Below are 7926 nucleotides of genomic sequence, written 5' to 3'. Positions count from 1 at the left end.
ACGGGCAGGCTCGGGGGGCCGGGGGGGGGTGCAGTGTGCCCCTGCCCTGGGGCACAGCGGGTACCCCTGGGGCGGGCAGGAAGGGGAGACCTGGGTCTCCGCCTAAAAGAGCATCTCTCCCTGGGCCTCGATGGGCACCGGGCATCTCCGTTGGCACCAGATTTGCCCCCTGCACATTCGGTCCCTGCTGCCCCAGCACCTCCCAGCTGTGCCCTGAACCTCCCCACCACGCCCCAGGCTCAGCGCCCTCGGGCTGTGCATCCTCCTGCCAGCATCTCATCTCTTTCCTGCTGATGCCCCCTCTCACCCCCTCATTTCTAGGCCAGACGAGCCCTAGCATAGGCTGCAGGAGCCCCAGCAAAAGCTGCTCGGCCACAAACGCAGGCGGGCAGAGGTGCTGCCAGCTTCCCGCAGGCACCGGCTCCCGGCAGGGCCGAGTGAGAGTTACCCAGCTTTGCGTCTCCCCGGGGAGCTTTGGCACAGGTTTGCAGGCAGCAAGCACCCCAAAAGGGCGGTCCGTGGGGCTGGAGGGTAGAGGGCAGTGCGCCGAAGCGGGGGACGAGGGAGGAAGGCTCCCTTGCGGCTATGGGGGCTGGCCGGGTGTTAGTGTGGCAGGGCAGGGCGGAAATTGCCGGCTGCTGCGTGCCTTGGCTATGGGGGTGCCCAGCATTGGGGGGGGGGTGTCCCCTTGGCCACGTGGGAGAAACATGAGGCCAACAGGGGTCGGGAAATATCCTGGCCACTGGCGCGGCCGGAGATGGCGAGAGAGCCAAGGAAAGCCTTTTTACCTGGTTTGAGAGGTTTTCCTCCAGCCCCGAGTCCTAGGGGAGAGCGAGTGGAGAGGGGTAAGAGCCATCCTTCCCCCGAGCATCCCCCAAGGGGGGGACACTGTGCAGGATGGGGCCAGCCTCGTGGCAGACCCCCTGCCCGCCACAAGGCAGCTCTGCCAGGGGTGCTGTCCCCCTCCCCATCCCGGCACACCCTGGGCAAAGGGGTCCCAGCACTCACCTGCTCCCAAACCTCCAACCCCAGCACCTGCAAGCGACAGCACAGTCTTAGCACCCATCACTGTGAGCACCCTCCACCCACCCACCCACCCATGACAGGCTCCTGGGGGTCTATGGGGAGGCAGAGAGGGTCACAAGGGTGCAAGGGGATGGGGCATCCCCCCTGGGATGTCCCCAAGCTTTTGGCTGAAACACTGGGGTCAGGCTGTGACCTCTGAGCACCTCCTGTGGCCAGGGCTGGGCAGGGTGTAGGTGCCACCCCTGGGCTAGTGACCCCCAGCATAAGCCTGGCACTGCCACCCAATCCTGTCCCCACGCCGTGGGGCTGGTGCTGGGGCAGCCACCCAGGGCTGAGCGGCCAGACAGGGTGTCCCCATGTCCCCTGATCCTGTCTGGCAGGTTCCCAGCCCTCCGTGCTGGCTCAGAGGTCCCTGGGGACCCCCCAGGCACCTGCCCCATCCCTGCAAGCAGGGTAATGCCTCCCCCGCCGCTGCCTGGACCCCCTTACCTGGGAAAAAGCCTCCTCCTGGGATTCCCCCTCCTGGGATAGCACCAGGGACCCCTGCAAGAGAAGAGACCCTCATTAAAATCCTCCCAGGGATCCAAGTGTATCCGGCAGGTCAGGGCAGGGGGCACCTCCTGGGACAGGGAGCGGCTCCCTGCGGAGGGGGTGGGATGCAGAGCCCCGGGGCGAGGGCGCAAGGGCGAGTCCCTGCCTTTCCTTGCGCACCTCAGTTTCTCCAGTGCGGCTTGGAGGTGCCCCGGCTGGGAGGCGGGAAGGGCATCTTGGTGGAGGTGTCAGCAGGACTTGGTCCTGCCTGGGAGGGAAGGACACAGGGCTGACATGGAGTGGGTCCGGCTGGTGTCCAGCTCTGCTTCCCAAAACCTGTCCTGTTCCACAGCCAGCGCCGTCTCCATCACCTCCAGCTTCACGTGGCTCTGGGGGGACGGGTCCAGGCGTGGTCATGCATGGGGGGCTGAGGCTGTCCCAGTTCATCCCCGCAGCCCACGCTGGTCCTAGCCAAGCCTGAGCATACTTGGCTGTGGCTGCCCCATGCCCACGCTGCCTGCCCTGCCTTGCCCTGCCTGCTGAGCTGCCAGTGGGAAGAGCCAGCTCAGGCCAGCAGGACCGGGGTGTTGGACTGGCAGCACAGTGCTGAGACCCATCGAAACCACCTGCGTCCCTCTGCCCATCTCTGTGAGGCCGAGATAAGCACCCAGGTCCCACCGCTTTCCAGGGTGTCTGGGATGTTTTTTGGCTGGTTTAGACCCTGTCAAAGGTCTGTCTCCTGCAGACCACCAGGCAACCATCCCCCGGGTGGTCCCCCCTGCTCCGTCAGGGCCATGGACGGGATGGAGGCTTGTGGGTGGGCTGGCGGCACAAGGAGGCTGCAATGCAGAGGGGTGCTCTGCTTTTGGCTGGAGCATGTTTTTGGCACTGGGGGGGGTTGCTGTGGGGTTTGCAAGGGGATTTGCAGGATGGCTGGCAGGGCTTGCAATGAGGCTGGCAGGAGGATTTGGGGATTGCCCGAGCCAAGCACAGGGCTGCCGTGGCCAGCACCCCTGCGGCAAGCTGCATCCAGCTCTCCTGCCTGCTCCGGGCAGAGGGGATGGAGTTCAGGGTGGACGGGCACCGGGGACCCTGCAGTGGCATCGATGAGACCTGAGGACCTGCTGTCCTGCTCTGAGGCTGCAGTGGCCTCCCCAGCACCCCGGCCAGGGTGGGGGGGACCCGGCACCCCCAGGAGCTGGGTGCATGCAGTGGCACAGCCCTGGCAACACCACCACAGGCTGCGTGGTGCCCAGGGGTTGGGCAGGGTAGCCAGCGCAGGCAGGTGCCAGGCAGGTGGCAGAGCTGGCACACCACGGTGGGGGCACATCATGCTGCACATCTCTTCTCCATCTCAGATGTGGTGCAAACTCGGGGTCCCCCCTCGCTGTGCCCCATAGCCCCCCACTTTGCCCCAACAGCTGCCCGCTGCAACATGGCGGGGACGAGGGTGTCCCCTGAGCCCTGCTCACATGTGTCCCCCACCACCCAGGACACCTGGGATGGACCCCCAGCCCAGCTGCACAGAGAGACCGGGCGCCAGGCTGCACCCACACATGTGTCAGGACACACACGCATGCAAAAGGGGTGTCAGGCTGTGCGTGCACAGGAGATGTTGGGACACATGCACCGGCAGGACACACACCCACAAACCCATCAGGATGCACACGTGGGTGGAGGACCTGTCACACAGCCCCCACGTGCCCCAGCGATGTCAAAGAGCAGGGCTCAGCCCTGTGGCTGCCAAAACCACCTCCCAGGGCCCTGCCGGGGCCGGGGGCTGAACCTGGCCCTGGAGCAGCTGATGTCCCTTGTCTTGGAAGGGACATGTGCTCGGTCATTGCTCCAGCCGGCCGGCTCACCCCTCTGGCACAGCACAGCCCGGCCCAGCTGCCGGCCAGGGGTTTACGGAGCGGCTCCTTTTCCCGGCACATTCCCCCACCCACCCACCCCCAGCTTGGAAAAACAAATCCCAACTTCTTGCTTGTTGCCAAACAAACTCCGAGCGTCCACACATCGCCTGTCCTCCCCCACCCGCCCTGCTGGGAGGGGACACCCCACCGCCATTGGGAGCGGGATGGCCAGGATCTGGCTGGGGACCCCTGTGCCCGGGGCCAGTGACCATCCCCCACCAAGCAGGAGGGTCCCTGCTACATTCAGCCCCTGTGGTGCCCCCCAGCCTCAGCCCCCCGCAGTCAGGCAAGGTCTTTGGTGCTGGGGTGATGACGGGCACCCCGGGGACCCAGGCTAAGCTCCCCTACCCCGCTGTCTCCCTGTTCCCTGCTGCCTGACAGAGACCCCCGGGGAAGCTGGGACAAGGCAGGATGGCTCACAGCCTTTCTGGGGTGCGTGGGCACCCTAGAAAGGTCCAGGTGACATCTGCCCGCAGCCACAGCTGCCATACTCAGCCCTTCATTGTTGTCACCCCCCTGGGCACTGCAGACCCTGGCAGGGGGGCTCCACTGTGGTGCCCCTGCCGCTGCCCCCTCCCCGGGCATCCCGCAGACACCATCCCAGGGCCAAGGCGCTGTGCTCATCCCAGTGCCTCGTGGTAGGTCTGCACCTTTTGGAGGATTACAGGGGATGTGCTGGTTCATCAACCATCTCCATGCCCAGATCGGGAGGCGGAGGGGGTCAGCAAGTCCTGGCAGGAGCCTGGATGGCCGGGGGGCAGCAGAATGGCCAGGGTGGGGATGCCATGCGGCTTTGGGGAGCTGAGGCTTTCACTCAAGAGCATCTCAGGAGGCTGCTCCCCCCTTGCTGCTCTCCCTGACCAGCTTCTGCTGCCAAACACAGCCAGCTCTGCACTTCTCTTGAAGCTCTTTTACAAGCTGCCTTGGCACTGGGGGGGAGTTCTCGAGCCACAGGCTCGTCCTGGTGGGGAGGCAGTGCCCATAGCCCAGCCCAGTGTCTGCTCCCCGGTGTGGGCACTGCCAGGGGGCATGGGGGTCTCTGACCCGCTCAGCTCTCCAGCTGAGGACCAGCCTCAAGCAGCCAAATTCACCCCAGCATCACCAGTCCCACCCATCTTGCACCACCGCAGGCTGGGTGTTGACAGCAGCCCACGCGCTCGGCACGGGTTACACCATGGGCTCCCCGAGGCCGCACCGGGCTACAGCGATCGCTTTCCAGATGGTCTCTGTCCTTCCCCAGCCCTCTCCTTCCCCAGCCTCGGGGGCAGGAGCTCACAGACCAGCTCAGGGTCTGCTCCCCGGCGTGGCGTGTCCCCCTTTGGCCTCTCCATCCCGCATTCCCTTGGCACATCGGGGAAGGGGAAACTGAGTCACCAGCCTCCCAGGACTGAAGGAGCTCTGCGCTGCCTCTGCCCCTGATCTGAGCCTGCCGGGACTCCGGGAAGTGGGGGTTCGCCTATCTCCCAGATTATCTCCTGGGCCGGGGCTGGCTGTAAGCCTGCAGAGCACGGGGCTGACCCCCAGCACCCCAGCACCCACCCCAGGGATGTCTTCTCAAGCCAGGGGCAGCATAATTTGCATCTGTATGTGCGGCCCCAGCTGTGGTAGGGTTTGACCCCAGAGGTGACAGGATCCGGTGTGGAGCCTTATTTATAGAAACTGGACTTTTTCTTCCATAGCTCTGTACCACAGGTCACTACCTGCAATATCCGCACTGTTTTATCACCTGCACTATTTCTGATTGACCACTGTTTGTATCATCTGCACCATTTCCACCTGCATCACTCCTTGCAGCTTTCTTTACAAGCCAGAAATACAGAGGTTTTCTCTATTCGACAGCTTATTTTCCCCTTCTTTTGAGACCGAGACCAGGATCCATTGCAGGACACGAGCTCACACCCTCGCCGGGCGGCCAAACCTCGGACCTGCCAGCGGACCTCGCCACCCTCCCTGCGCCTGTGGGTGAACGCTCCCGGAGGAGGCTCAGCGTGTAACCGCCACAGATATTTCCCCTCTTCCCTCACGCCACTGTTTTCTTTTTCTTGGGAGAATCAGTTTTGGAAACATGCAGTCTCCAAGCAACTTTGAAGCCGCACTGCATCCCGGCCTGAGCTCACTGGTAGCAGCTCGGGGGGGAGCAGGGGGGGCTGCTGTCGAGAGCCTGGCTCCTCTCCAGCCCCCCAAGGCTTCAGCTTTCATCTCCGAGCGCTGGCAGACAAGCTGCACCTTGCAAGTTGTTTGCAGAAGCAGCAGCCCCAGCAGGCCGGTGCCTCGGGGAGGTGCCCGGCTGGGAAAGGGAGGTGCCATCCCAGCCCCACAACTGGTGCTACTGGCCCTGGGGCACCCTGGGGACACTGGGTGTCCTCGGAGGGTCTCCATGGTGCCCAGGCTGGGATGCCAGCACACCCGGTGCCAGCCTCGCTGCACCCATCCGAGTTGCCCCCCATGGCCCCTTTTGTCCCCGCTCTGGGGATGTCGTACCCAGGGGACCCCCTGTGCTCCGGCATGGCAAGCCGTGAGGAGTGGATGGAAGCACTGAGGGACGGATGCCCCTCTCCAAACACTGGGACATGCTGCACTTGGCACCTTTTAGGGAAACATACGGCAGCTACCCCACGCAGCGGCCTGGATCCGGCTGTGCACGTCCCCACGGTGCCCAGCACAACTCTGCTCCCCCAGGGGGGTGCAGAGCAGCAGGGGCTGATCCTGACCCGCTGCTGGGACCTTCCCGAGTACTGCCAGCTGCTGCAAGCTTGGGGCTCAGCCCCTCGGCAGGGGCACTGCTCTGATGGGACAGTCTGTGTGTGCAGGGGGGCTCCCCCCTTTTCTCCTTCGACCCTGGGATCTCTCAAAGGTCCCTTTCCTGCCAGGCTGGTTTGGAGTTGCACCGTCAGCGGGTGCTGGAGGATGCTGCTCTGAGCCCTCTCCAAGTGGGTGCACCCCCCAGCACCCTGGCATCCCCCCACCCTGTGTCACTGGCTGTGCCTCTGTCCCAGCTCAGTCCCCGAGGGCTGGCAGGGCAGTGAGTGTGGCTGAGCCTGCCTGGTGTCACGCAGCACACCAGGCTGCAGAGAAACTGGTCACTCTTCCACGGGGAAGCGTTCCCTGGTGTCCCCATCGACACTGGGACCATCTCCAGGGCCAGGGCCACCTCCTCTGTGAGCTGCTTCCCAAACCAGCAAACACCCCTGGAGATTGAGCCAGGGACTGGTGTGGGGCCAACAGCCCCAAACTGCTCAGAAACTGCTGCAGGTTCTCACCCCAGGGCCAAAGTCCTCCTGAGACTTTCCCAGCTGGCCACTGCTTGAGAGCTGGGGAGCGAAGCCACCGTGGTTCAGCAAGAGCATCACTGCCGGGGACGGAGAGTGCCCAGGACTGAGCTGCATCCCATCAGTGATGGCACCTTGACCCTGACCTGTAGCTACCCAGGATCAGGCACTGACAGCGGCTCGGCTTTATAGGCAGCTGCCTGGCTTGGCACCGCTCTGGGGTCACGCTGCCTGCACGGCCGGGGCAGACCAGCCCGTGGTCGGGGTCCCGGGAGCCCACTCCACTGGGGCAGAGCAGGGAGCTGCGGGGCACTGGCAGATGATGCCGTGGGCTGCAGAGAGCAGCCCCGAGGGCTCTGCCCTGGGCAAGGGGTGGCCCAGCCTGCAGCTGCCTGTTGCCATACACAGCCCTGGCACTGCCCTCCCCTGCCCACGGGATCCTGCCCTCTCCCCTCCTCTGGTCCTCGGTCCTCTGTGGCCAAGAAGCCCCATGCAATGGCTCTGGCACCGACCCCATCACTGATGCTGGCTCTGCCCATTGCACGCTCTCCATGCCATGACATGGGGCGACTACCGCCTGGCTGTCCGGAGGTGGCTGTCCCATCCCTGACCCCTCTGTCCCCACCTCATAGACCTTTGCCCAGTTTGGACGTTGCAGAGGGCTATAAATCTGTGCTCAGAGCTGCTCTCCCCCTCTCTGTGCGTGCTCATGGCCCAACCATGAAATGCGAGCCGTCCGGCAGGCAGGCACCTGCTGCGCTGGACGCTCCGGCTTCCTGACGCGGCACTGTGGGACCACACCGCTGCGCCCTGGCTTTCGCCTCCCCGCCCCGGCAGAGGGTTTGCTGCACGTGCGTGTGCATGTGCGTGTGCTGAGGTGTCACACAGCCCCTGCCGCTGCCCGGTGAGGGACCGGCCGGCGAGCCATGACCCGTGCCATGCACTGGTGGATGGACCTGACGCTGGTGACACAAGTGCAAGGAGGATGGCGCAAGGGCCACCCCAGGCACCCAGAGCCTGCGTTTCGGGTGGGTCGAGCTGCTCTGCAGCCGTCGCAGCCCGGCAGGCTCTGTCGTGGCCACACACCGCGCAGCAGCTCGCACACATCGACTGCGAGATGCACACACATGCACACCCCCACTGCCCCTCCAGCTCACACCACCGTTGCACCGGGGGGGGGGGTTGTC

The sequence above is a fragment of the Aptenodytes forsteri genome, unplaced genomic scaffold (assembly GCF_000699145.1).
Source record: "Aptenodytes forsteri isolate BGI_AS27 unplaced genomic scaffold, ASM69914v1 Scaffold209, whole genome shotgun sequence".
Taxonomy (NCBI): Eukaryota; Metazoa; Chordata; class Aves; order Sphenisciformes; family Spheniscidae; genus Aptenodytes; species Aptenodytes forsteri.
This window is presented reverse-complemented; position numbering follows the sequence as displayed.